We start from the raw sequence: 21,654 nt of genomic DNA on the forward strand, positions 1-21,654 counted from the left end.
CGAGCCTGTGACCGTGGGACTCGGCGGGCGCCCAGAGCCCCCCCAGAAGCGTAGAAGGAACCCCGTAAGGGGCTCCGGAACGGGAAAGGGGGAGCGGCGCTGTGAGTTCATCACTCTTTTCGTGGATGCAAAGCCGCGCTGCTGCTGCCGATGAGCGCTGACCTTTCTTCTTGAAAACATCGAATTTGACAGCTACATACCCGTGAGTAAGGGGTACTAAATTCTGGACTAATTTGGACTAATTTTATGGATTTGGACTGAAAACGGGAGGCGAGTAACAGGAAGTCCGCCTTCCGATCCTGCTAGCTAGATCAAAGCAAGGGCTGAAGTGCGCTGTAGCGCCTAAAAAGGATCGTAAAAATAGAACAAAGGGGCATTGATAGACTTTGTTTCTGGAAGTAAAAAGGAAAATTTTTGTGAAGCTTGTGGACTTAATTTTTGGAACTTCCTTCCTATTCTTGAGATATACGGAGTTAAAAGGGACAACCTAGTCGTCGGGCTGCCAGAGTGCAACAGAGAACTGTCAAACTGCTGATACTGTTGCTGAAGTTTAAACTGTTACATAGACTGAGATACTAACGTTTAAACATTGTTTCTGGGACCATTCTTGACACCTTGTGGCTTTTTAATCAAGAAATAGAAAGCTTTGGGAACTCTCCTTTTGTATTCAGGAATTACAGAGACTTAATACGGGATTATAGGAACTTCAATGGCGGAAAAGAATTCTTTCCTTTCTTGAAACTTTGAAATACTCCCCCTAGAGGATTGTGGAGACATAGAGGCCTGGGAACTGTACTTTATTGAGACTTCTTGTGGTTTAATTGTTTATATTTTGAACTTCTCTTTCTCATGGAATAAAAGACAATTTGACCTTGAACTGAGGCAGGTGTGGAATGAGTGGCCCAGGGAAAACAAGAGCAGCTAAAGCTAAAGAAAAAGAAAAAGAAAAGAAGCCTGTGCAACTTGTTCAAACAACTTTAACTCATCAACGCAGATCATCTGTCCCAACTGTGCTAACAGCACAGGAGGTGGAAATTGAGCAGCCTGCTACAGAAGATATGGCAACTGGAGGATCTGAATCAGTCCTGAAACAAATTATGGAGCAACTGGCAATTTTAAATCAAAAGGTGGACAATCAATCAACAAAAATTGACCAAGCCACATCCTCTATTGGTAAATTAACTGAGCAGGTTTCCCAGCATACTCAGGCAATTGACAATTTGCAAGGAGCTACGGCTGAAAACTATAAATTAGCTGTGGAAGCCAATCAAAAAGCAGAGCAGGCAAACCGAAAAGTTGATGAGATTAAAGGGGAAGTTAGGCCTTTGAAAAGACAAGTAGGGGAACAACAAGCCTACCTGTCACTGGTTGAATTGAAAAGTAAGGAAAATAATCTCAGGTTAAGGGCCATCCCAGAATTGGAGGCAGGTAACTTAGAGGGATTTCTGACACTCCTATTTTCTAAATTCTGGGGAATTGAGGAAGATAAAGACTTTAAAATCGTGACGGCCTTTAGACTGGGAAGATCGGTAAAGAAAGATAAGGCCAGAGACTGTTTAGTTATTTTGAGATCAAGAGAGGAAAGAGATAAGATATTAGGCCTACATTTCAAAAAATCCTTGGAGATAGAAGGTAAAAAGGCTGAAATATACAGAGATATTCCCAAACATCTATTGGATCTTAGGACCACCTACACAGACCTGACCAAATTGCTAAGACATAACGCAATTCCTTATAGGTGGGAGTTTCCACAAGGACTATCATTTACTTATAAAGAAAGGAAAGTAAGAATTAAATCACCTGAGGATCAGCAGAAGTTTCTACACGACCACGAGGAGGATCTTCAAAAAGGAGCTGCAGCTTCTTGGCCACCACCACCACCGGGACCACCACCAAAACCTACACCGTCTGGATCTGGACCAGCACCACTACCTCCAGGACCGGAGGAAAACCTAGACACCCCATTGTAAGACCCACCAACTAAACCAGGATGTCTCTGCAGCTTCTTAGCTGGAATATAAATGGCGGAAACTCTCCGGAAAAAAGAAGAAAAGTATTTCATATTTTGAAAAAAGAACAATTGGACATTATTTGCCTGCAAGAAACACATGTGACAAGGCTCCATAGAAAAGTGTTAATTAATAAAAGATTAGGCCAAGAATTTATTTCTTCGGATAAAGTCAAGAAAAGAGGAGTGGTGATTTATGCAAAGGAGAGCCTGTCACCGAAATTTCTATTTAAAGATGAACACGGCAGAATTTTGGCGATCGAAATTCAGACGCAAGGAGAAAAATTTTTGATATTAGGAATATATGCTCCAAATGAAGGAAAATCGGAATTCTTCAGGAAGCTGCATGAGACTATGCTGGACTACTTAGACTACAACAACATTATTATGTTGGGCGATATGAATGGGGTCGTATCTGTAAACATGGATAAGTCGCAAAGTGCCAACATAACGAAAGATGGCAGACTACCTAAAACTTTCTTTGAAATGACTGACAATATGGACTTAATTGACATATGGAGGGTTAAGAACCCCTTAGGAAAAGAAGGAACTTTCTTTTCTGAAGCTCATCTGACATGGACACGAATCGACCAAATATGGATAACTAGAGGACTGGTACCTAAGACTAGAAAAGTGGAAATCTGCCCAAAAACTTGCTCCGACCATAATGCTTTGAAAGTGGAATTGAGACTTAACATAACCGGATCCTTTAGATGGAAAATGAATGACACCTTATTAAGGGACCAGGAGATTGTTAAGAAGGTCCAAAAAACTTTAAAGGACTATTTTGAAATAAATCTAAACACCACTGTGGAAAAAAGAACAATCTGGGACGCAAGTAAAGCAGTAATGAGAGGGTTTCTAATACAACAAAATACGATTAAGAAAAAGTTCTGGAATGAAAAGAAGGAGAAGATATTGGAGAAAATAAGAGAAGGAGAGAAAAAATTAAGATCTAGGCCCAAGTCGAAGGAAGTGCTGAGAGAGGTGAAATTTTTCCAGGCACAATATTCGAAATTGATAAATCAAGAGGTGGAATGGAAAATTAAACAAATGAAACAAAACAAGTGTGGGAAACTGCTAGCATGGCAGTTGAAAAAGAGACAAAAACTTAATACAGTCACAAATCTAGAGATTGAAGGGAGAATGGTTCAGAAACCCGAGGAAATTAGAAAGTGTTTCCAGAGATATTTTAAAGAACTTTATTCACAAGGGCCACAGAAAGACTTTGAGGTGGATCAATTTCTTAAAATTAATGGATTACAAAAAATAACTCAGGAAATGAGAACTACCCTGAATAGCAATATCACCCAGCAAGAAATCGAAAGTGCCATTCAGAACCTTCAACTAGGCAAATCTCCAGGCCCTGATGGACTTACCTCCAAATATTATAAGGTTTTGAAGGACTATTTGATACAACCTCTGTTGGAGGTCTGCAATCAGATTATGGAGGGGAGGAAGGCACCGGAGACGTGGAAAGAAGCTTTCATCACATTGATACCTAAACAAGAAACTGAAAAGACCCAGCTTAAGAACTACCGCCCCATCTCACTCCTAAACGTGGATTACAAAATTTTTGCGGATATTTTAGCAAGTAGATTTAAAAAAGTTCTTAATGAAGTGATCCATAAGGACCAGGCTGGCTTTCTCCCCGGTAGGCATTTGTTTGATAATACAAGAAACATTATTGACATTTTGGAACTTCTACAAACAAATCTTAATACTAGAGCGGTTCTAATCTTTATTGATGCGGAGAAAGCCTTTGACAACATTTCTTGGATGTTTATGAAGAAAAATTTGGAAGGGATGGGAGTCGGGCGGGGGTTTGAAAATGGAATAGAAGCAATTTACTCAGAGCAAAAAGCTAAATTGATTGTTAACAATGTGGTGACAGAGGAATTCAAAATAGAAAAAGGGACACGACAGGGGTGCCCCCTATCCCCCCTATTGTTTATTTCAGTCCTGGAGGTGTTATTGAACATGATTAGAAAGGACCGGTCTGTACAGGGAATTGAGGTCGGAGTGAAACAATATAAACTGAAAGCTTTTGCAGATGACTTGGTATTAACATTACAGGAGCCAGTCTCTAGCACTAAAAGAGTGCTAGAATTAATTTCTGATTTTGGTCGGGTGGCGGGATTTAAGCTGAACAAGCAAAAAAACTAAGGTTCTAGCAAAAAATTTGACAACTACAGAAACAGATGAGTTCCTGAAAGAAACAGAATTAAATGTGGTTAAAAAAGTAAAATATCTAGGGGTGTACTTGACCTCCAAAAATTTGAATTTGTTTAAAGATAATTATGAGAAATGTTGGTCAGAAATTAAAAGAGACTTGGAAATATGGTCAAGATTGAAACTTTCCTTGTTGGGCCGGATAGCAGCTATAAAGATGAATGTATTGCCGAAAATGTTATTTTTGTTTCAGGCCCTACAGATCGTGGACAAAGTGGAATGTTTTGGAAGGTGGCAGAAGGATATTTCCAAGTTTGTTTGGCAGGGCAAAAAGCCCCGAATAAAGTTTAAAATACTAACTGATGCGAAAGAAAGAGGGGGATTTGCCCTGCCAGACTTGAGGTTATATTATGAATCTGCAGCCTTCTGCTGGTTGAAAGATTGGATCTTATTGGAAAACACTGATGTCCTAGATCTGGAAGGGTTTGACAATGCTTTTGGGTGGCATGCATATTTGTGGTATGACAAGGTTAAAGTTCACAAATTGTTTAAAAACCATATTGTCAGAAGAGCAATTTTGATGGTCTGGACAAAATATAAGGACTTATTGGAGAGTAAGACTCCGAGGTGACTCTCACCGGTGGAGGCCAAGGCACGTAAGAGACTTAACATGGAAGCCTACTGGCCTAAATATTGGGAAATAATTGAAAAAATTGGAGACAATTGGAGGCTGCTGAGCTTGGAAAAATTGAAAAACAAGGTGCGAGATTGGTTGCATTATGCTCAAATCCAGGAGGTTTTTAAAGTGGATAAAAAGGTTGGATTCCAGGTGGAAAAATCGAAACTAGAGACAGAACTGTTAGAGCCAAAAAATAAATTACTTTCGAGAATGTATAATTTGCTGCTTAAATGGAATACACAGGACGAGACAGTCAAATCCGCCATGATAAAATGGGCACAGGACTTGGGGCACAACATTATGTTTGAAGACTGGGAAAGGTTATGGAACACCGGAATGAAATTTACGGCATGTAGTGCCTTGAAGGAAAATATTATGAAAATGATATACCGGTGGTACATGACCCCAGTCAAACTTGCTAAGATATATCACCTGTCTGATAACAAATGTTGGAAATGTAAAGAGGCGGAAGGGACATTCTTTCACCTCTGGTGGACTTGCCCGAAAGTGAAGGCCTTTTGGGAGATGATTTATAATGAACTGAAAAAGGTACTTAGATATACCTTACCTAAGAAACCGGAGACCTTTCTTCTGGGCATTGTGGACCAGAGAGTACTTAAGAAAGACAGAACTTTTTTTATGTATGCTACCACAGCAGCAAGGATCCTGATTGCAAAGCATTGGAAGACACAAGATTTACCCACGCTGGAGGAATGGCAGACGCAGTTGATGGACTATATGGAACTGGCTGAAATGACTGGCAGAATCCGAGACTTGGGAGAAGAAACAATCGAGGAAGACTGGGAAAAATTTAAAGACTATTTGAAAAAACATTACAAGTTGTATGAATGTTAAAAAATGCTCTTTTTAGAAATTCTTGCTTCAGCATTGGTAAACTAATGAAATGGAAATTAAGGTACAAGAAGTTAAAGGTGGAATAATGAAATAACTTTATTATGTTTAAGTTAAAACATATAAGATTTGGATTACAACAGTTTTGAAACTAGGAAACATGATAAAATGAAAGATACAATAAGTCTGGAAATAAGTTAACAAATTGCTGATACTTTGTATTACAGAGAATGCAGGGTTTGGAGGATGTGGGGAAGTCCAATAGATGGAAAAAAGGATTATGGAAATTTGTAATCTCTCTATTGTATTTTTCTATCTATGCCTTTATTTCTTTTTTCTGTACTTTATAAACTTAATAAAAATATTATAAAAAAAAAGAAAGTAAGGGGAAATGTCTGTGTGTGTTATGGAGGGAATGCCTATGGGTGGCGGGGGGGATCTGCTGCAGTTGTGAGCAGAGGAGCCATGGTTCCCCTTCCTTCCCTCCTCCGTGGCATGCTTTGAAACAGCAAATCGGGAGAAGAGCCGCTGAGTGGGGAGGACTTACACACAAGTATAAGCGGCTCTTGTCCGGTTGGTTCCTTTAAAGCAAACAGGCTCTCTGTCCCTCTCTCCTCCCCACTCAGCTCGCTATATAGCAGCAAAGTTTTTCAGCTCACTAAGCCGGGGATGAGCGGGGAGGAGGGAGAAAAGCAGAGCCTGCTTGCTTTAAAGGAGCAAAGTGGGAGAGGAGAGGAGCCTTCTCCTCTTATACCCCTCTTCCGCATTATTAGCAGCATCCTTCTCCACACACTCCATGCGTGCTCCTTGTCCCTTGAGTGCTTTCCCTTCCCTCCCCACTTAAAACGTGGTTACAAAGCACGGATCCACATGGATCCTCAGGATTTTTGCACTGGGTCACCTCAAATTCACCATCAGATCACACAGCATGTCCATGGCTACATCTTGCACCAAAAAAATCACGCACCCACTGTTGCCTGGGGCCGCAGTGGTGCAAAAACGTGGTGACAAAGCAAGGATCCACATGGATCCTCAGGATTTTTGCATTGGGCTACTCCAAACTCACTGTCAGATCACATGTCTGCGGCCACAGCATGAACCACAAAAATCATACATCCACTGTTTCGTTTAGAATATTTTTTTTCTTGTTTTCCTCCTCTAAAAACTATGTGCGTGTTATGGTCGGGTACGTGTTATAGAGCGAAAAATACGGTATATTTTATTTTCAAATTTTATAATCATAGTATTCTATAAATTCAAAAAAACAATGTAGACCTCACCCCTCCCCTCCCCTGGTGTTTCTGTTTCCCCATTTCATCATGTCTACTAGGGCTGGGCGAGATGTATCAATATTTCATCCAAAACCAGATTGAAATCCATATTGTGATATCAGTTTCATAATTCTTGAGCTGGCAATATATCGTGAATAATGATGTGTATGTGTGCGTGCGAGCTATGCAAAAATCACAATGTGGGTAAAACCGTGAAGCCAGCCAATGCCTATACATAGCTCCATTCTGATATATCAGTATACAGTGGTACCTCGGGTTACAGATGCTTCAGGTTACAGACGCTTCAGGTTACAGACTCCACTAACCAAGAAATAGTACCTCAGGTTAAGAACTTTACCACAGGATGAGAACAGCAGGAGGCCCCATTAGCTATGGGGCTTACATTAACTTCAGGTTAAGAACAGTTTCAGGTTAAGAACAGACCTCCAGAACAAATTAAGTTCTTAACCTGAGGTACCACTGCACTGCAATGTTTAGCCAGTGATATATGACGATGTTGAAAAGCAGACATCACCCCACCCTAATGTTTACCCTTTGCAGAAATGGAGAATGTGAGGACACAAGCAGAGCCCTGCTGGTTCAGGCCAGCAGCCCAACAGGTCCAGCATCCCGTTCTCACAGCGGCCAACCAGATGCCTGTGGGAAGACTGCAAAGAGTGCTTTCGCCTCTCCTCCAGTTTCTAGTACCTGGTATTCAGACACATGCTGCCTCCAACAGTGAAGGTAGAACATCAATACTGTGGCCAGGAGCCACTGATTACGTAAGCCCCATGCATGCCTCTAATCTTCTTCTAAAGCCATCCAAGTTGGCCATCACTGGCTCCCGAGGGAGCAAATTCTATAAGTTAACACAGGAAGCCTATCCCTTTGTTCTCTTTCTTCCCCTGGCATTGGGCTTTGCATACTGACTTTCAGTGTGACAGGCTTTGGCATGAGCTGAATGCCCAGTGGATTACCACGGATTCTTGTCCTCGTCTCTTCACATCATTTGCCATCCTGGCAGAGGAATTGCAACAGATGCAACCAAGAGCTTGGAAGTGCCAGCAGGTCAGCAATGCCACACAGAAGGGGCGTTCGCAATTATCTTAGACAACAACGCTGGGAGCCAACTTTTCAACAGGCGCAGGGCCCAGTTCGGCAGATGGGAAGAAATACAGGCAGCCAAGAGGCCCCAGGGCTATGGGCCATCAGAAACTAAAAAGCCATGCAAACAAGGAAATATTAGCAGTCACCCGGTATTCTTGTTTTGTATTTTTCTGTTGTGAACCACCCTGGGAACTTCGAATGAAGGGCATTATACTACAACTACTACTACTACTACTAATAATAATAATAATAGGCCTTTCCACTTCATCCCTCTGATATAAAAAAATCATGGCATTAAATATGATAAAGAACTACTTAGTAATGCCGTAGGTATGGCAACAGCAGAGCTTACACGGCCTTGGATTTCCTCCAAGAGTTCCTGTAGTTCCCCACCCCTGCATCAAGGAAACTTCATATAACATGAGGGTGTTGTTGTTTTTACAACGCCTTACTAAGGAGAGACTCTTGAGAGTCCCATGGACTGCAAGAAGATCAAACCTCTCCATTCTTAAGGAAATCAGCCCTGAGTGCTCACTGGAAGGACAGATCCTGAAGCTGAGGCTCCACTACTTTGGCCACCTCATGAGAAGAGAAGACTCCCTGGAAAAGACCCTGATGTTGGGAAAGATGGAGGGCACAAGGAGAAGGGGACGACAGAGGACGAGATGGTTGGACAGTGTTCTCGAAGCTACAAACATGAGTCTGACCAAACTGCGGGAGGCAGTGGAAGACAGAAGCGCCTGGCGTGCTCTGGTCCATGGGGTCACGAAGAGTCGGACACAACTAAATGACTAAACAACAACAACAACTAGGGAGAGAGGAGTAGGAGGAGTTTGATTTCTGCTCTTGCTGATAGCCCTGTGTTTCCAGTTTTGCTCCACGTTGTTACACATAGACCAATGGTTGTCTCCACGATTCGCCCAGTAGAAGATTTAAATCCGAATAGAGAGGAAGATGGCAGTTGGGTTGGCAGTTTTGTCGCAAAGTAATGTGGGGCAGCTTAATACAGTGGTACCTCTGGTTCCGAACTTAATTTGTTCCGGAGGTCTGTTCTTAACCTGAAACTGTTCTTAACCTGAGGTACCACTTTAGCTAATGGGGCCTCCCGGTGCCGGCGAGCGATTTCTGTTCTCATCCTGAGGTAAAGTTCTTAACTCAAGGTGCTACTTCTGGGTTAGCGGAGTCTGTAACCCGAAGTGTTTGTAACCCGAGATGTTTGTAACCCGAGGTACCACTGTACAGGCTTTGCAAGAGATAATAACTGGCAGCAAATCTATGGACCTGACATTTTCTCTGTGTAAGCCAGTGGTAGCCAATGTGGCAGCTTCCAGATACGAGACACCTACTTCCATCAGCTGCAGACAGCATGGTCAATAGGGAGGATGGAAGTTGTGGTCTATTAACATCTGGAGGGCGTCCCGTCGGCTATCCCTGCTATAAGCAATAGAAAGTTGGACGCTTTCCAAATATTCATTTAGGTTTCAACAAAACCAGCTGTGGCTTGCTTTGAGGCTGCTCATAGCTACCCTTTCCCTCCTACATCAACTCATCCTGTAATTAACTATATGAAATGCTGAAATAGCGACTTTGCGGGTCATGTGCGCCATCGGAGTCTGGGGAGGCATCATAAGCCCTGACATAAACATTATGTGAGGAAGATAAAAGAGAAGCTGAGCTTAATAAGAAAACATTGCTACTATTATTCAAAAAAAGCGAACCAGAATTAGAAACACATCTGGCTCAGGAGGGTGCATTTCTTACTTCTATTTAAATGCAAATGTCATATTCTCGGAATAGCTGGCTTTAATACATATGAAGTGGGATTGGACTAATGGTAAATCCTTTTTTGCCAATTAATTTTTATTCATTTTTCAAATTTATAACACGACAACTCCAATTAAAACTAATTTAATACACACACAAGAGGGACGTGGGTGGCACTGTGGGTTAAACCACAGAGCCTCGGACTTGTCGATCAGAAGGTCGGCGGTTCGAATCCCCGCGACGGGGTGAGCTCCCGTTGCTGGGTCCCTGCTCCTGCCAACCTAGCAGTTTGAGAGCATGTCAAAGTGCAAGTAGATAAATAGGTACCGCTCCGGCGGGAAGGTAAACAGCGTTTCCGTGCACTGCTCTGGTTCGCCAGAAGCAGCTTAGTCATGCTGGCCACATGACCGGAAAGCTGTACGCCGGCTCCCTCGGCCAATAAAGAAAGATGAGCACCGCAACCCCAGAGTCGGCCATGACTGGACCTAATGGTCAGGGGTCCCTTTACCTTTACTTTAATACACTCACACCAAAAAAATAGACAAAAAAACCTGGCTTCCCACTCTCTCAGGTATTTCCATTTCTTCCCATTTTACATGCTGCTTATTTTACAGATTTATCTCTAATTAGCATTTTTGGGGGGGAGACTACTGGTAAATCCAATCTAGTGTAGTATCTGGCTAGATACCCATGGGTTCTCAAATCAAACCTGATAGAGATTGGCACCCTCAATGAATAGCTTCTGGATGTGGAGGCTGTGCTAAGTTGCCATGGCTTACAGCCAGTGGTGGGCCTTTCACCAAACCCAGTTTCTGGCACGCTCCAGTAGATATCCAATCTTTTGGATCACACACAAGCAAGTACAGTGGTACCTCGGGTTACATACGCTTCAGCTTACATACGCTTCAGGTTACAGACTCCGCTAACCCAGAAATAGTACCTTGGGTTAAGAACTTTGCTTCAGAATGAGAACAGAAATTGTGCTTTGGCGGTGCGGCGGCAGCAGGAGGCCCCATTAGCTAAAGTGGTGCTTCAGGTTAAGAACAGTTTCAGGTTAAGAACGGAGCTCCGGAACGAATTAAGTACTTAACCCGAGGTACCACTGTAATGTGTGTGTGTGCCTTATTTCTCCCCTTCCATGGGTTTAATAATAATAATAATAATAATAATAATAATAATAATAATAATAATAAATTTTATTTATATCCCGCCCTCCCCAGCCGAAGCCGGGCTCAGGGCGGCTAACAACAATAAAACAGTACAAAAGTACAGCACAAACAACACTCTAAAATCATTCATTATAAAATTAATTAATTCAAGCCACTGGCAACCATTGGGCCAGAGCTCCGCGAAGATTGCCGAGGGAGGGAGTCAGGCTGTGCCTGGCCAAAGGCCTGGTGGAACAGCTCTGTCTTGCAGGCCCTGCGGAAAAATGTCAAGTCCCGCAGGGCCCTAGTCTCTTGTGACAGAGTGTTCCACCAGATCGGAGCCACGGCCGAAAAAGCCCTGGCTCTAGTTGAGGCCAGCCTAACTTCTCTGTGGCCTGGGACCTTCAAGATGTTTTTATTTGAAGACCGTAAGTTTCTCTGTGGGGCATACCAGGAGAGGCGGTCCCGTAGGTACGAGGGTCCTAGGCCGTATAGGGCTTTAAAGGTTAAAACCAGCACCTTAAACCTGATCCTGTACTCCACCGGGAGCCAGTGCAGCTGGTATAGCACCGGATGAATGTGATCTTGCAGCGAAGACCCCGTAAGGAGTCTCGCTGCAGCATTCTGCACCCGCTGGAGTTTCTGGAGTTTCTTAATTGCCATGCCTACGGCTTTCAAAATCAAGAAGTGGTGTCTGCGATGGGCACACGTGTCGTTCAGTTGGGGATGTGAGATTGGGCCAATATCAACAGGCATTTCCTATCTCACCTCAACTGCAACACATTTCAGGGAAGTCTGTTTATTTAGTTCTCCTGACTTCCAGTGCTATATACGCATGCGAGGCTGAGGTTGTTGTAATACTCAGGGTACAGACCAGAGCCAGCCAATGGGGCACCCTCCAGATCTCTTGGACTGGTTCCCCACATTTCTTCACTGCAACATCAATTCACTGGTTGCTGCTTTTCTTTTTAAATGGGTGGAAAGGAAGGTGGAACACCATTATATCGTATCACATATCTCCTTTACCAGGCATCCACTGGAGGAGACTCAGGTTGCTGTTGACGGTACATTCACAGAAGCAACCCATTTGGGCTTCCTCCATAGGCTGTGTTCAGACACCACACTAAACCATAGTTTAGCATGATGAGGATGAGCCACAGCAAACCACTGGCCTGTGCACACACCCCTTGTCCTCCTCTTTTGCAGCCACAAAGATTGAAAACATCTGCTTCTGAGTAACCACAGTTTAGCATGCTATCTCCAAACTCTAAACTGTGGTTAGTATTAACCAGGCATCCCCAAACTTGGCCCTCCAGATGTTTTGGGACTACAATTCCCATCATCCCTGACCACTGGTCCTGTTAGTTAGGGGTGATGGGAGTTGTAGTCCCAAATCATCTGGAGGGCCGAGTTTAGGGATGCCTGGTATTAACTATACAGTGGTGCCCCGCAAGACGAACGCCTCGCAAGACGGAAAACCCGCTAGACGAAAGGGTTTTCCGTTTTGGAGGCGCTTCGCAAAACGAATTTCCCTATGGGCTTGCTCCGCAAGACGAAAATGTCTTGCGAGTTCCTGCGGGGGTTTTTCCCTTTTCCCCCCCCCTTTTCCTAAGCCCTAAGCCGCTTATCAGCTGATCCACTGATAAGCCGCTTATCAGCTGATCTGCTAAAAGCCGCTAAACCGCTAATAGCGCTAATCCGCTAAACTGCCAATGGGCTTGCTTTGCAAGACGAAAAAACCGCTATACGAAGAGCCTCACGGAACGGATTAATTTCGTCTTGCGTGGCACCACTGTATTTTCCTTAAACAAGGCAGGCTAATAGGCCAAGGTTTGAATTTAAATTTCCAAATAAGCTCCATAATTAACATTAGCCAGTTGGCTGGGTTCGGATGACACGACCGGCTACAGTTAATCTAAACTGGAAATAAATGGTGCCATACTTCTCCTCCCTGAAGCTGCGCTGGAGGAGGAGGGAGGGTTTGTGAGCCCAAGGCTCATGGTGGGCTGTTCAGGTCATGCTAAATGATGGTTGACCATGGTGTTCAAACCAGGCCATCAAATATAGACCTTCCAGGCTGAGTTTGACCCTTGGCATCTATAAGAAAGAAAGATACCAGCCAGCAAGGTTGGCACAGAAACCTAGGATGCTGCCTTATTCTGAGGCAGACTGTCGGACCATATACCTCACTACCTGACACTAGCTGGCAGCAGCTTGCCAGACTTCGCACAGAAGAAGAAGAAGAGTTTGGATTTGATATCCCGCCTTTCACTCCCTTTAAGGAGTCTCAAAGCGGCTAACATTCTCCTTTCCCTTCCTCCCCCACAACAAACACTCTGCGAGGTGAGTGGGGCTGAGAGACTTCAAAGAAGTGTGACTGGCCCAAGGTCACCCAGCAGCTGCAGGTGGAGGAGCGGAGACGCGAACCCGGTTCCCCAGATTACGAGACTACCGCTCTTAACCACTACACCACACTGGCACAGAGTTCCCTGCCAGCCGCCCTACCTGGAGATACTGGGGATTGAACCTGGTACCTTCTGCATGCAAAGCAGATGCTCTACCCCTGAGCTACAGGGCTTTCCTCATCAAATCCGCAATGGCCTCTGTTTGACAGCCACCAGCTGTGTTGGCCTAGGTGGGCCAATGGTCTAATGCAGTATAAGTCAACCTCTTTCCTTGGAAAATGTTTACGATGCATTCAGTCTTCCCCACGCAGTTCATCGTTACGATCCCCTTTCTTTTCCTCACTGTAAACTAATTTATCCAAGTAAGCACAAACAGTAGTTTATCCGTTTATCCACCCACATCTAGGCTCCTGCCTCTCCCAGTTGCTCTGTCTCAGGCTATTATCCCAGAATACTTATTTACTACAAAAAACTGATAACGCTGCGGTTATGTGGGTTCAGCTTCTACTTGTTTTGTCTGAGAGGAGGAACTATTCCACCAGAACCACCTCCTCACTGTTCTAGCCTACCTCTGTTCCTTTGGGCATCGTTAAGCACAGCAAAAAACACATTTTCTAAAATTCTTTGCGAGTGGTTTCTGCTTTGATGAAAAATGAAAGCAGCTCTCTGGTGGGTTTCAAGGCTTCTTTGCTTCCCCTCCCTCCTTACAGAAAGCCTGGAAGCTGTGACCCTCCAGATGTTGTTGAACTCCAACTCCCAACAGCCACAGCCAACATGGCTAATGCAGCAACACCTGGAGGGCCACAGGTTCGTCACCCCTTGTTATAAATTAGGGATGTCCAACAAGTCGATCATGATCGACTGGTAGATCCCCAGGAGGTTTTGGTAGATTGCGGTCGATCGCTGAGTCCCTTGGTAAAATAGAATCCGGCCCCTCACCCTGCCCTCCAGAACGGAAGATGGGGTTTACTCAGAGAGGCTGTTAGTTTCCCCAGCTATCTGTTGGTGAGTGTTTGTTCCCCTTTCTCTCTAAAAAAGCTCAACAACTTTGCCCTGAACTCCCAAAATGGGGGTGGATTACTGCCATTTTTAATTCTGCAGCAGTAGGAGTACAATATGGGCATGTCTTTAAGTTAACATCTAACATAAAAAACCTAACAGTACCAAATTATCGAAGACTTTTCACCAAAGCCAGACTAAACGTCTTTCCTTCTGCAGTGTTGGATGGCAGGTTGAGAGGAGTCCCCTACCAGGACAGACTTTGCTCGTGTGCTCAAGACATCAATTCCATAAAACATATTTTGCTGCACTGTGCAAAATATGAGCAAGCCAGGGCTGAACTGATATTACTCTTGCTGGTACCTTTCCCGGGAAAATCAGAGGCTCACTATGTCAGGTTCCTATTGGAAGACCGGACAAATGCTAGAACATTAGCAGTGGCAAAGTTTTTATCAGTTCTTATTGCAAGAACCGACGATCCCTATCTTTTGAACAAAATGCTTGTTTAACCTGGAGGTAGGCTGTATGGATTGTGCATTGCTTTGTAACGATTTGTTGGGTCTCTGGACCATAATAAAGATTGATTGATTAATTCTGTGAGTAGATCGCAGTCTCTTGGGAGTTGGCCACCCCTGCTATAAATGAACATGCTAAACACAGAATGCCCCACTGACGTGGGAACTGGATGGATGGATTCCTCTCAATTCCTGCTTTTGTTTCTCTTTCAGTCTAGGGACCAAAGAGACACTCAGATCTTTTAGGAATTTCCTGCCAGAAGGTCCTAACTCTATTTCCCAGCTGCTGTTTGATTTCCTCCCTAAATCGGTATTCTTTGGCCTTACCTCTTTTGCTCATATGTTTATAAGGTCCATTGTTATCTTGGACAATTGCTGATAGCTACTTCCTCTTGTTCATCACTCACTTGACAGCTCTGTCTTCCATTCTGTCTTCCAGCTCTGTCTTCTGGGATGCTACTACTCTTAACGACATTGCTTCCTTCCCCTTCTCACTTTTTTAATGGTCCCTTTTTATTTTATTAGAATAATAACAACAACAAATAATAAATAATGCATGGAGTAAAGAAATGTGTGTGTAGATATATAGCATAATCGAACTACTATTATATTACAATAAATTATATTGATATACATTGTCCTGCACGTTATTCATTCCAAAATGTAATTTAAAAAAATTCTACGGAAATTGCTAGGAGAACTGATGAAAACACTTTGAATTGTGCTCGGAAACATACTAGGAGCCAGTGTAGGTCTTTCCAAGACCGGTGTTATGTGGTCCCGGCGGCCACTTCCAGTCACCAGTCTAGCTGGATTAATTGCAGTTTCCGGGTCACCTTCAAAGGTGGTCCAAGCGGGTGATAACTAGAGCATGCAGCACTCTGGCAAGACAGTCTGCGGGCAGGTAGGGTCTTAGCCTGCGTACCAGATGGAGCTGGTAGACAGCTGCCCTGGACACAGAATTACAATGACAATGGATGGCAATGGATGATCAGAGGGAGAGGACTGGCAGGGAGGGGCGCAGGAGGGGGAGACCCCCTGGCTTCTTCACAATCGCTGCCTCTTGGTCCCCTCCTCTCCTGCTTCCGCTTCTGATTCTGAACTTCTCTCTGCCACAGAGTCTCCCAGCTCACTAAACCCTGTTACCTCTTCAGCTGCAGACACTTCCTCCTCCTAGTCTTCTCCTTCTGACCACTCATCATTGTCCCACCACTTCCTGGGCTCTGAGCCTTCGTCCCATGGGGGTTCCTCAGTTGGTGCCTCTCACTACTCCTCTAGAATTCTATGACCCTATATGAATTTAGTAAATAAGTAATAAAATGGGGGGGGAGCCTGTTGCCAACAACCTGCTTGCAATATCAACAACACATTTGCAGGGGGGAAAGACTCCCCAGAGAAGAGGTAAACATTCCTGTTTGCAGACATTCCCCATCTGTTTCAATGTCACGGTGCAACGCCTAGGATCCTGTATGGCATTCAATACATCTAAAGTCTCCCCTTTTGCTTTTCTAAAAAAATAAAATTCCTGGAAATCCTTCCTTTTCAATGGAAAGCCTGCTATGACTCCGTCGTTAATCATTTGGATCAGTCTGCTGGTGATAGGAGTCATTACAGAAACTCTGCATCTCCTGTGAGCAATGGTGGAATTTGTCGTGATGAGCTAAGCTGTGTTTGATTACTGTTATTATGTGGAAGAAGAGAGGAGGAGAGAGCAGCTCCTGGAAGCTTATAATAAGCATTGCATCAGCCGGCTCTTACCACTCTCTGAATTTCAGAACCCAACAGGGTCAACTCAGGGACAGGTTTAAAGCCACACAAGCTTTGTGGCTCAGTGCTAGGGCACCTGCCTTGCCTGCAGAAGGTCTCCAGATTGATCCCTGGCATCTCCAAGTAGGGATGGAAGAGACCTCTGCCTGACATTCTGGAGGGCCACTGCCAGTAGGCAGTACTGAGCTAGGTGGATCAATGATCTGAATCAATATAAGGCAGCTGTCATGGACTGGTTGGACACATAGGAATGGTGGGAGGAATCAGCTGGGGAAACTCCAAGGGAAGGCAGCTCAGAGCCAGCGGATTGGTGGTGGAATGACAAACAGTGGGCAAAGGGAGAAGAGGGAGAGGACAGGGAAGAGGAGGTGTCAGAAGCTGAAGAGGTAGCAAAACGTAGTGAGCTACAAGAGTCTGTGGCAGAGAGAATTCCAGAATCAGAGGCAGAAGCTGAAGTGGGAGAGTGGGATGTGGGAGCCCAAGAGGAAGAGTTGAGACAGGCAGATGAAGAGTCACAGGTGTTGCCCCCTCCTGCTGCAACAAGCTCCTCTTCCCGGTCCCAGAACAAGAAGAGGCATGAAAGGGACAGAGTAGAGATTGGATGCACACAGGCACAGTCTCTGATTGCTTGGGGAAAGCCCTGGTGGGGAGGCTGGGACTTTCAGCCCCAACAACTAGTTTTCATGGAGGAAGACCGCTGGGAATGAGTTGCCCTGCTCATTAGACCTGACACTCAACCAATTCTGAGGAGCTCATGCTTTTGCTAATAAAGAGTTAACTCCATCTTTGAGCTGTGTGATTACTGACTGAAGTCAGCTTTGTTTCTACGTGGTAATTTCACTTGAACAAACCTTGGGTTACCTCAGCACAATTCAGGTCTACAAGTTAAGCCATGAGGAGTGAAGATGGGGGAAGAAATCTATTTTGGGACGCAGCTTAATGCAAACCTTCCTAATTTCTGCTTCCAAAAACAAGGCTTGAGCTTGCACTTCTCAGAATTTTGTGATGCAGCTCCCAAACCAAAACATGCGTCTGGGGTGGGGATGGCTGGCATGGTTAGCGCATCAGACTAGGACCTGGGAGACCAGGGTTCAAATCTTCCACTAAGCCATGAAGCTCAGTAGGGTGACCTTGACTCAGTCACTGCCTCTCAGCCTAGCCTACGTCACAGGGTTGCTGTGAGGGTAAAATGGGGTGGAAGAGAACTAAGTATACCACCATGAGCTCCTTCGAGAAAAGGTGGGATGTAACTGCAATCGATAAATAAAATATATGAACAGTGTGAAAGAGGGACCCCATGGCACCAATTTCAGGGTCCCTTTCTTAAGCATTCTCCCCCATTCAGTGCAGTCCAGAGGTGGATGCTGGTGGTCTGTTGCCTAAACCACTTAGGAACGAGAGCCAGCGTGGTGTAGTGGTTAAGAGCGGTGGACTCGTAATCTGGTGAACCGAGTTCGCTCCTCCACATGCAGCTGCTGGGTGACCTTGGGCTAGTCACCCTTCTCTGAAGTCTTTCAGCCCCACTCACCTCACAGAGTGTTTGTTGTGGGGGAGGAAGGGAAAGGAGAATGTTAGCCGCTTTGAGACTCCTTCGGGTAGTGATAAAGCAGGATATCAAGCCCAAACTCTTCGTCTTCCAGTTCTGGGCAGCAAAGGTCAAAATCAGCCTTCCTAAACTCACTGGCGGAGGAAGATGGGTGCGGTGCGCACCGGGTATCAGCTGTGAGGGCAGGCGACATCCCTGTGCCCCCCCACCCACATTTGCTGCGCGGGTAGCACCCCTAGATGCTCACCGCGCAGTTGGCAGGCAGCTAGGGACAACGCTGCGGTGGGCAGCTAGCGGCGCCCCCCCCCCAGTGCTCGTCGCATGGGCAGCTAGCAGCGCCCCTCCTGATGCTCTGCAGGCACATGGCAGGCAGCTAGGGACACTCACCGTGCGGGCAGCTAGCAGTGCCCCCCTACGCTTGCTGTGCGGGCGGCTAGCCCCACCCCCATGCCGCCACGGGTGCTAAACTCTCCTACTTCTGCTTCCATGAAACCTGCCGAGCAGCAGAATCCAATGAAAGGAGAGCTCAGTTGGTAAGCATGAGATTCCTAATAACTGGAGGGCCTTGGATTGCCCTCCGCTGATCTCAAGAATCAGCCCCTTCTCTCACATGGAGTCATGATCTCAGTAAGGGCCTTTCCTGCAAGATATGGACGAAAAGGTTTATTCATCAACAGAATTTCGCTGCCCTTTCGAAAAAGCCACCCATGTATCCAGCAGATTACAAAGCGCTCAATTTATACAGGTGGGCTGGCATGTTTTCAGATGGAACAAACTGTACGTGTTTCATCACCGCTATTGATTTGAAATGCAGCTCCTGCTGAGATGCATAATTTTATTCATAGGGAAGACTTGTCAGCACCAGTGGAAATAGTAATTATCGCGCACGCAAAATAACAATCTATCACAGTGGCTGCAGTGGAGGCGCCGAATTGGAAATTCCGAAACGAACACATTTCCCTGAATAATTTTAAAGAAAGAGGAGCTATTGGAAATTGGGGGGTGGGGGGTAGACCAAGTGGCAGAATGCTAACCCTTTTGCTTGCACCAAGTCTCTGGTCTTTGGTCTCTTGCATCTCCAGTTGGAACAAAATCTTAAGGGGGGGGGGGGAGTGGCCTCTTTCATGAGTTCCAGGCAGTGGCAAATCACAGTGGACGATGCTGGGCTAGATGGATGGACCAATGGTCTGATTCAATATAAGGCATGGGTTCAAATGCCATGATCTTCCTTGCACACACACAGTGCACTTGCATTTGTACATATAAAGTCCCAATCTTAAGCATCTCCTAACAGGGCTGAGGAAGGTGGTTATCTGAAACAGTAGCTGTGCCTCTTGAAATTCTCTAGCCTGTTTAATAATAATAATAATAATAGCTGTTTATTTCCTTGACATCTGATGGGAGGGCGTTCCACAAGGCGGGCACCACTACCGAGAAGGCCCTCTGCCCGGTTCCCTGTAACTTCACTTCTTGCAGTGAGGGAACTGCCAGAAGGCCCTCGGAGCTGGACCTCAGTGTCTGGGCTAAACGATGGGGGTGGAGACGCTCCTTCAGGTATACTCGACCAAGGCTGTTTAGGTCAGAACCAACACCAACACTTTGAATTGTGCTTGGAAATGTACTCAGTTTGTGGACGGAGAACTTGGAGGAACCCTTCTGCTGGATTCCACCAGTGACATTTTCTCAAGAAAGAGGGGGAAAAAACAACCTCCAACGCCGAGGGCCTTCTGGCGCTTCCCTCACTGTGAGAAGCCAAGTTACATGGAACCAGGCAAAGGGCCTTCTCGATAGTGGCACCCGCCCTGTGGAACGCCCTCCCACCAGATGTCAAAGAGATAAACAACTACCAAACTTTTAGAAGACATCTGAAGGCAGCCCTGTTTAGGGACACTTTTAATGTTTAATAGGTTATTGTATTTTAATATTCTGTTGGAAGCTGCCCAGGGTTTCCCCAGCCAGATGGGCGGGGTATAAATAAAGTATTATTATTATTATTATTATTATTATTATTATTATTATTATTTGCAAAATAATTTTGACTCAGCTCTGTTTGGAGCCACTTCCAGTCAGAATAGTAGACAACACTGGTCTGGCTTAGTATAAGGCAAGTAGGGAGAGGTGGGCAGGTGTTCCGATGCACGCACTGAAAGAGGAAGGTCTGGGTCAATTGCATGGGCATAAATAGGTCCCTTGATCTGTTTAGCCTGCATCCCATTGGCCTGATTGAACCCTGCATCAAGGGACCTACCAATCGGGTGTTGTGGCTATCCATTCAAACCTACCTACACAGGGTTTGGTTGCCAGGTCCCACCACAAAACGTGCCCTCTTTAAGGGAGGACCCAATATACAAAATAAAACTAGGGAAGAAGAAAAAGGGGAGATGAGTGGTAAAACTTATATTCTTTTACTTATGTGAGGTCCATTTTGCTCAGTATTGTCTACTCTGGCTGGCAGCAGCTACCCAGGGTCCTTTCACCCCACCTGCTACCTGACTCTTCTTTGAACTGGAGATGCAAACTGACCTTCTCCTTGTAAACCACATGTTCCATATCTGAGCTATGAAGCGGTTGTGTTCTTTTTTGGACACGGCAATGTGTCAACTGGCCCATTGATTCCCCAAGGATGTGAGAACCAAAATGCGCAGGCTTCCCTTAATCAGCATTCTTTCCCACACTCCTTTTAATCTATGAATTGAAGGCCCCCGTCATTATTCAAATGGCCTTGCAAAACAGTGTGGTTAAGCTAATTAAGGCTGCTTCTTCAGAGGGAGAATATCTTACTTTGCATTTGCTAGCAAACACTGGAGAATAATTAGAAGTACCCTTTGCGTCCCCAGTAAGGGAAACAGACCTCTAAAAGGTGAAGCTTCTGACTGGAGTTTGCCGAGTGAGGATGGAGCCTTGCGTTTTCAGAACAGGATACAGCGAAGAACGCTGATCTTTACTGAAAACAAATCTCGATGCAATAAATCGCTGTGTCTCAATTAACCTTTTCAAGGTTAATAAAATAAAACAACGCTAGAATACGTTATCTAAGGGAGAAATCTGTTTCCAAAAAGTATATATTAGCCCAAAGGTGTTTATTAAGAGAAATTCACAGTAGAATGCTGCTGCATTTTCAAGAATTGCAAACTGCTGCAGAAAAGCGGAAAACTGAATGTGAGATGGGGAAAATGACAAACTGAGAAGACCAAAATTTACGGTTTCATCCAACTCTCTTCCAGTTGCTGGAATCTGAATTACATTGACTACTGAGGGGGCTGCCATCAACACCTCCCCACATCCCTGATTATATTGCCTTTTGGAAAGCCTCCTTGTGGCTGAAAAACAGCCATGTTGCAGTGTGATGCATTCCTGTTCAAGATTCCAGACACGAAGGCAATTTCTCCCTTCTCTTTCTAATAGGCAAAGCCATCAACTT

At 44.9% G+C, this 21,654-nt stretch overlaps 1 protein-coding gene across 1 annotated transcript in view; it reads right to left on the reverse strand.

Annotated features, from left to right (window-relative positions):
- Nucleotides 1–21,654, reverse strand: part of ST8SIA1 (ST8 alpha-N-acetyl-neuraminide alpha-2,8-sialyltransferase 1) — a 94,673-nt gene that overhangs the window by 5,191 nt on the left and 67,828 nt on the right. The gene's annotated exons all lie outside the window — the stretch shown is intronic.

The sequence above is a fragment of the Podarcis erhardii genome (genome assembly GCF_964252035.2).
Source record: "Podarcis erhardii genome assembly, chromosome: 10".
Taxonomy (NCBI): Eukaryota; Metazoa; Chordata; class Lepidosauria; order Squamata; family Lacertidae; genus Podarcis; species Podarcis erhardii.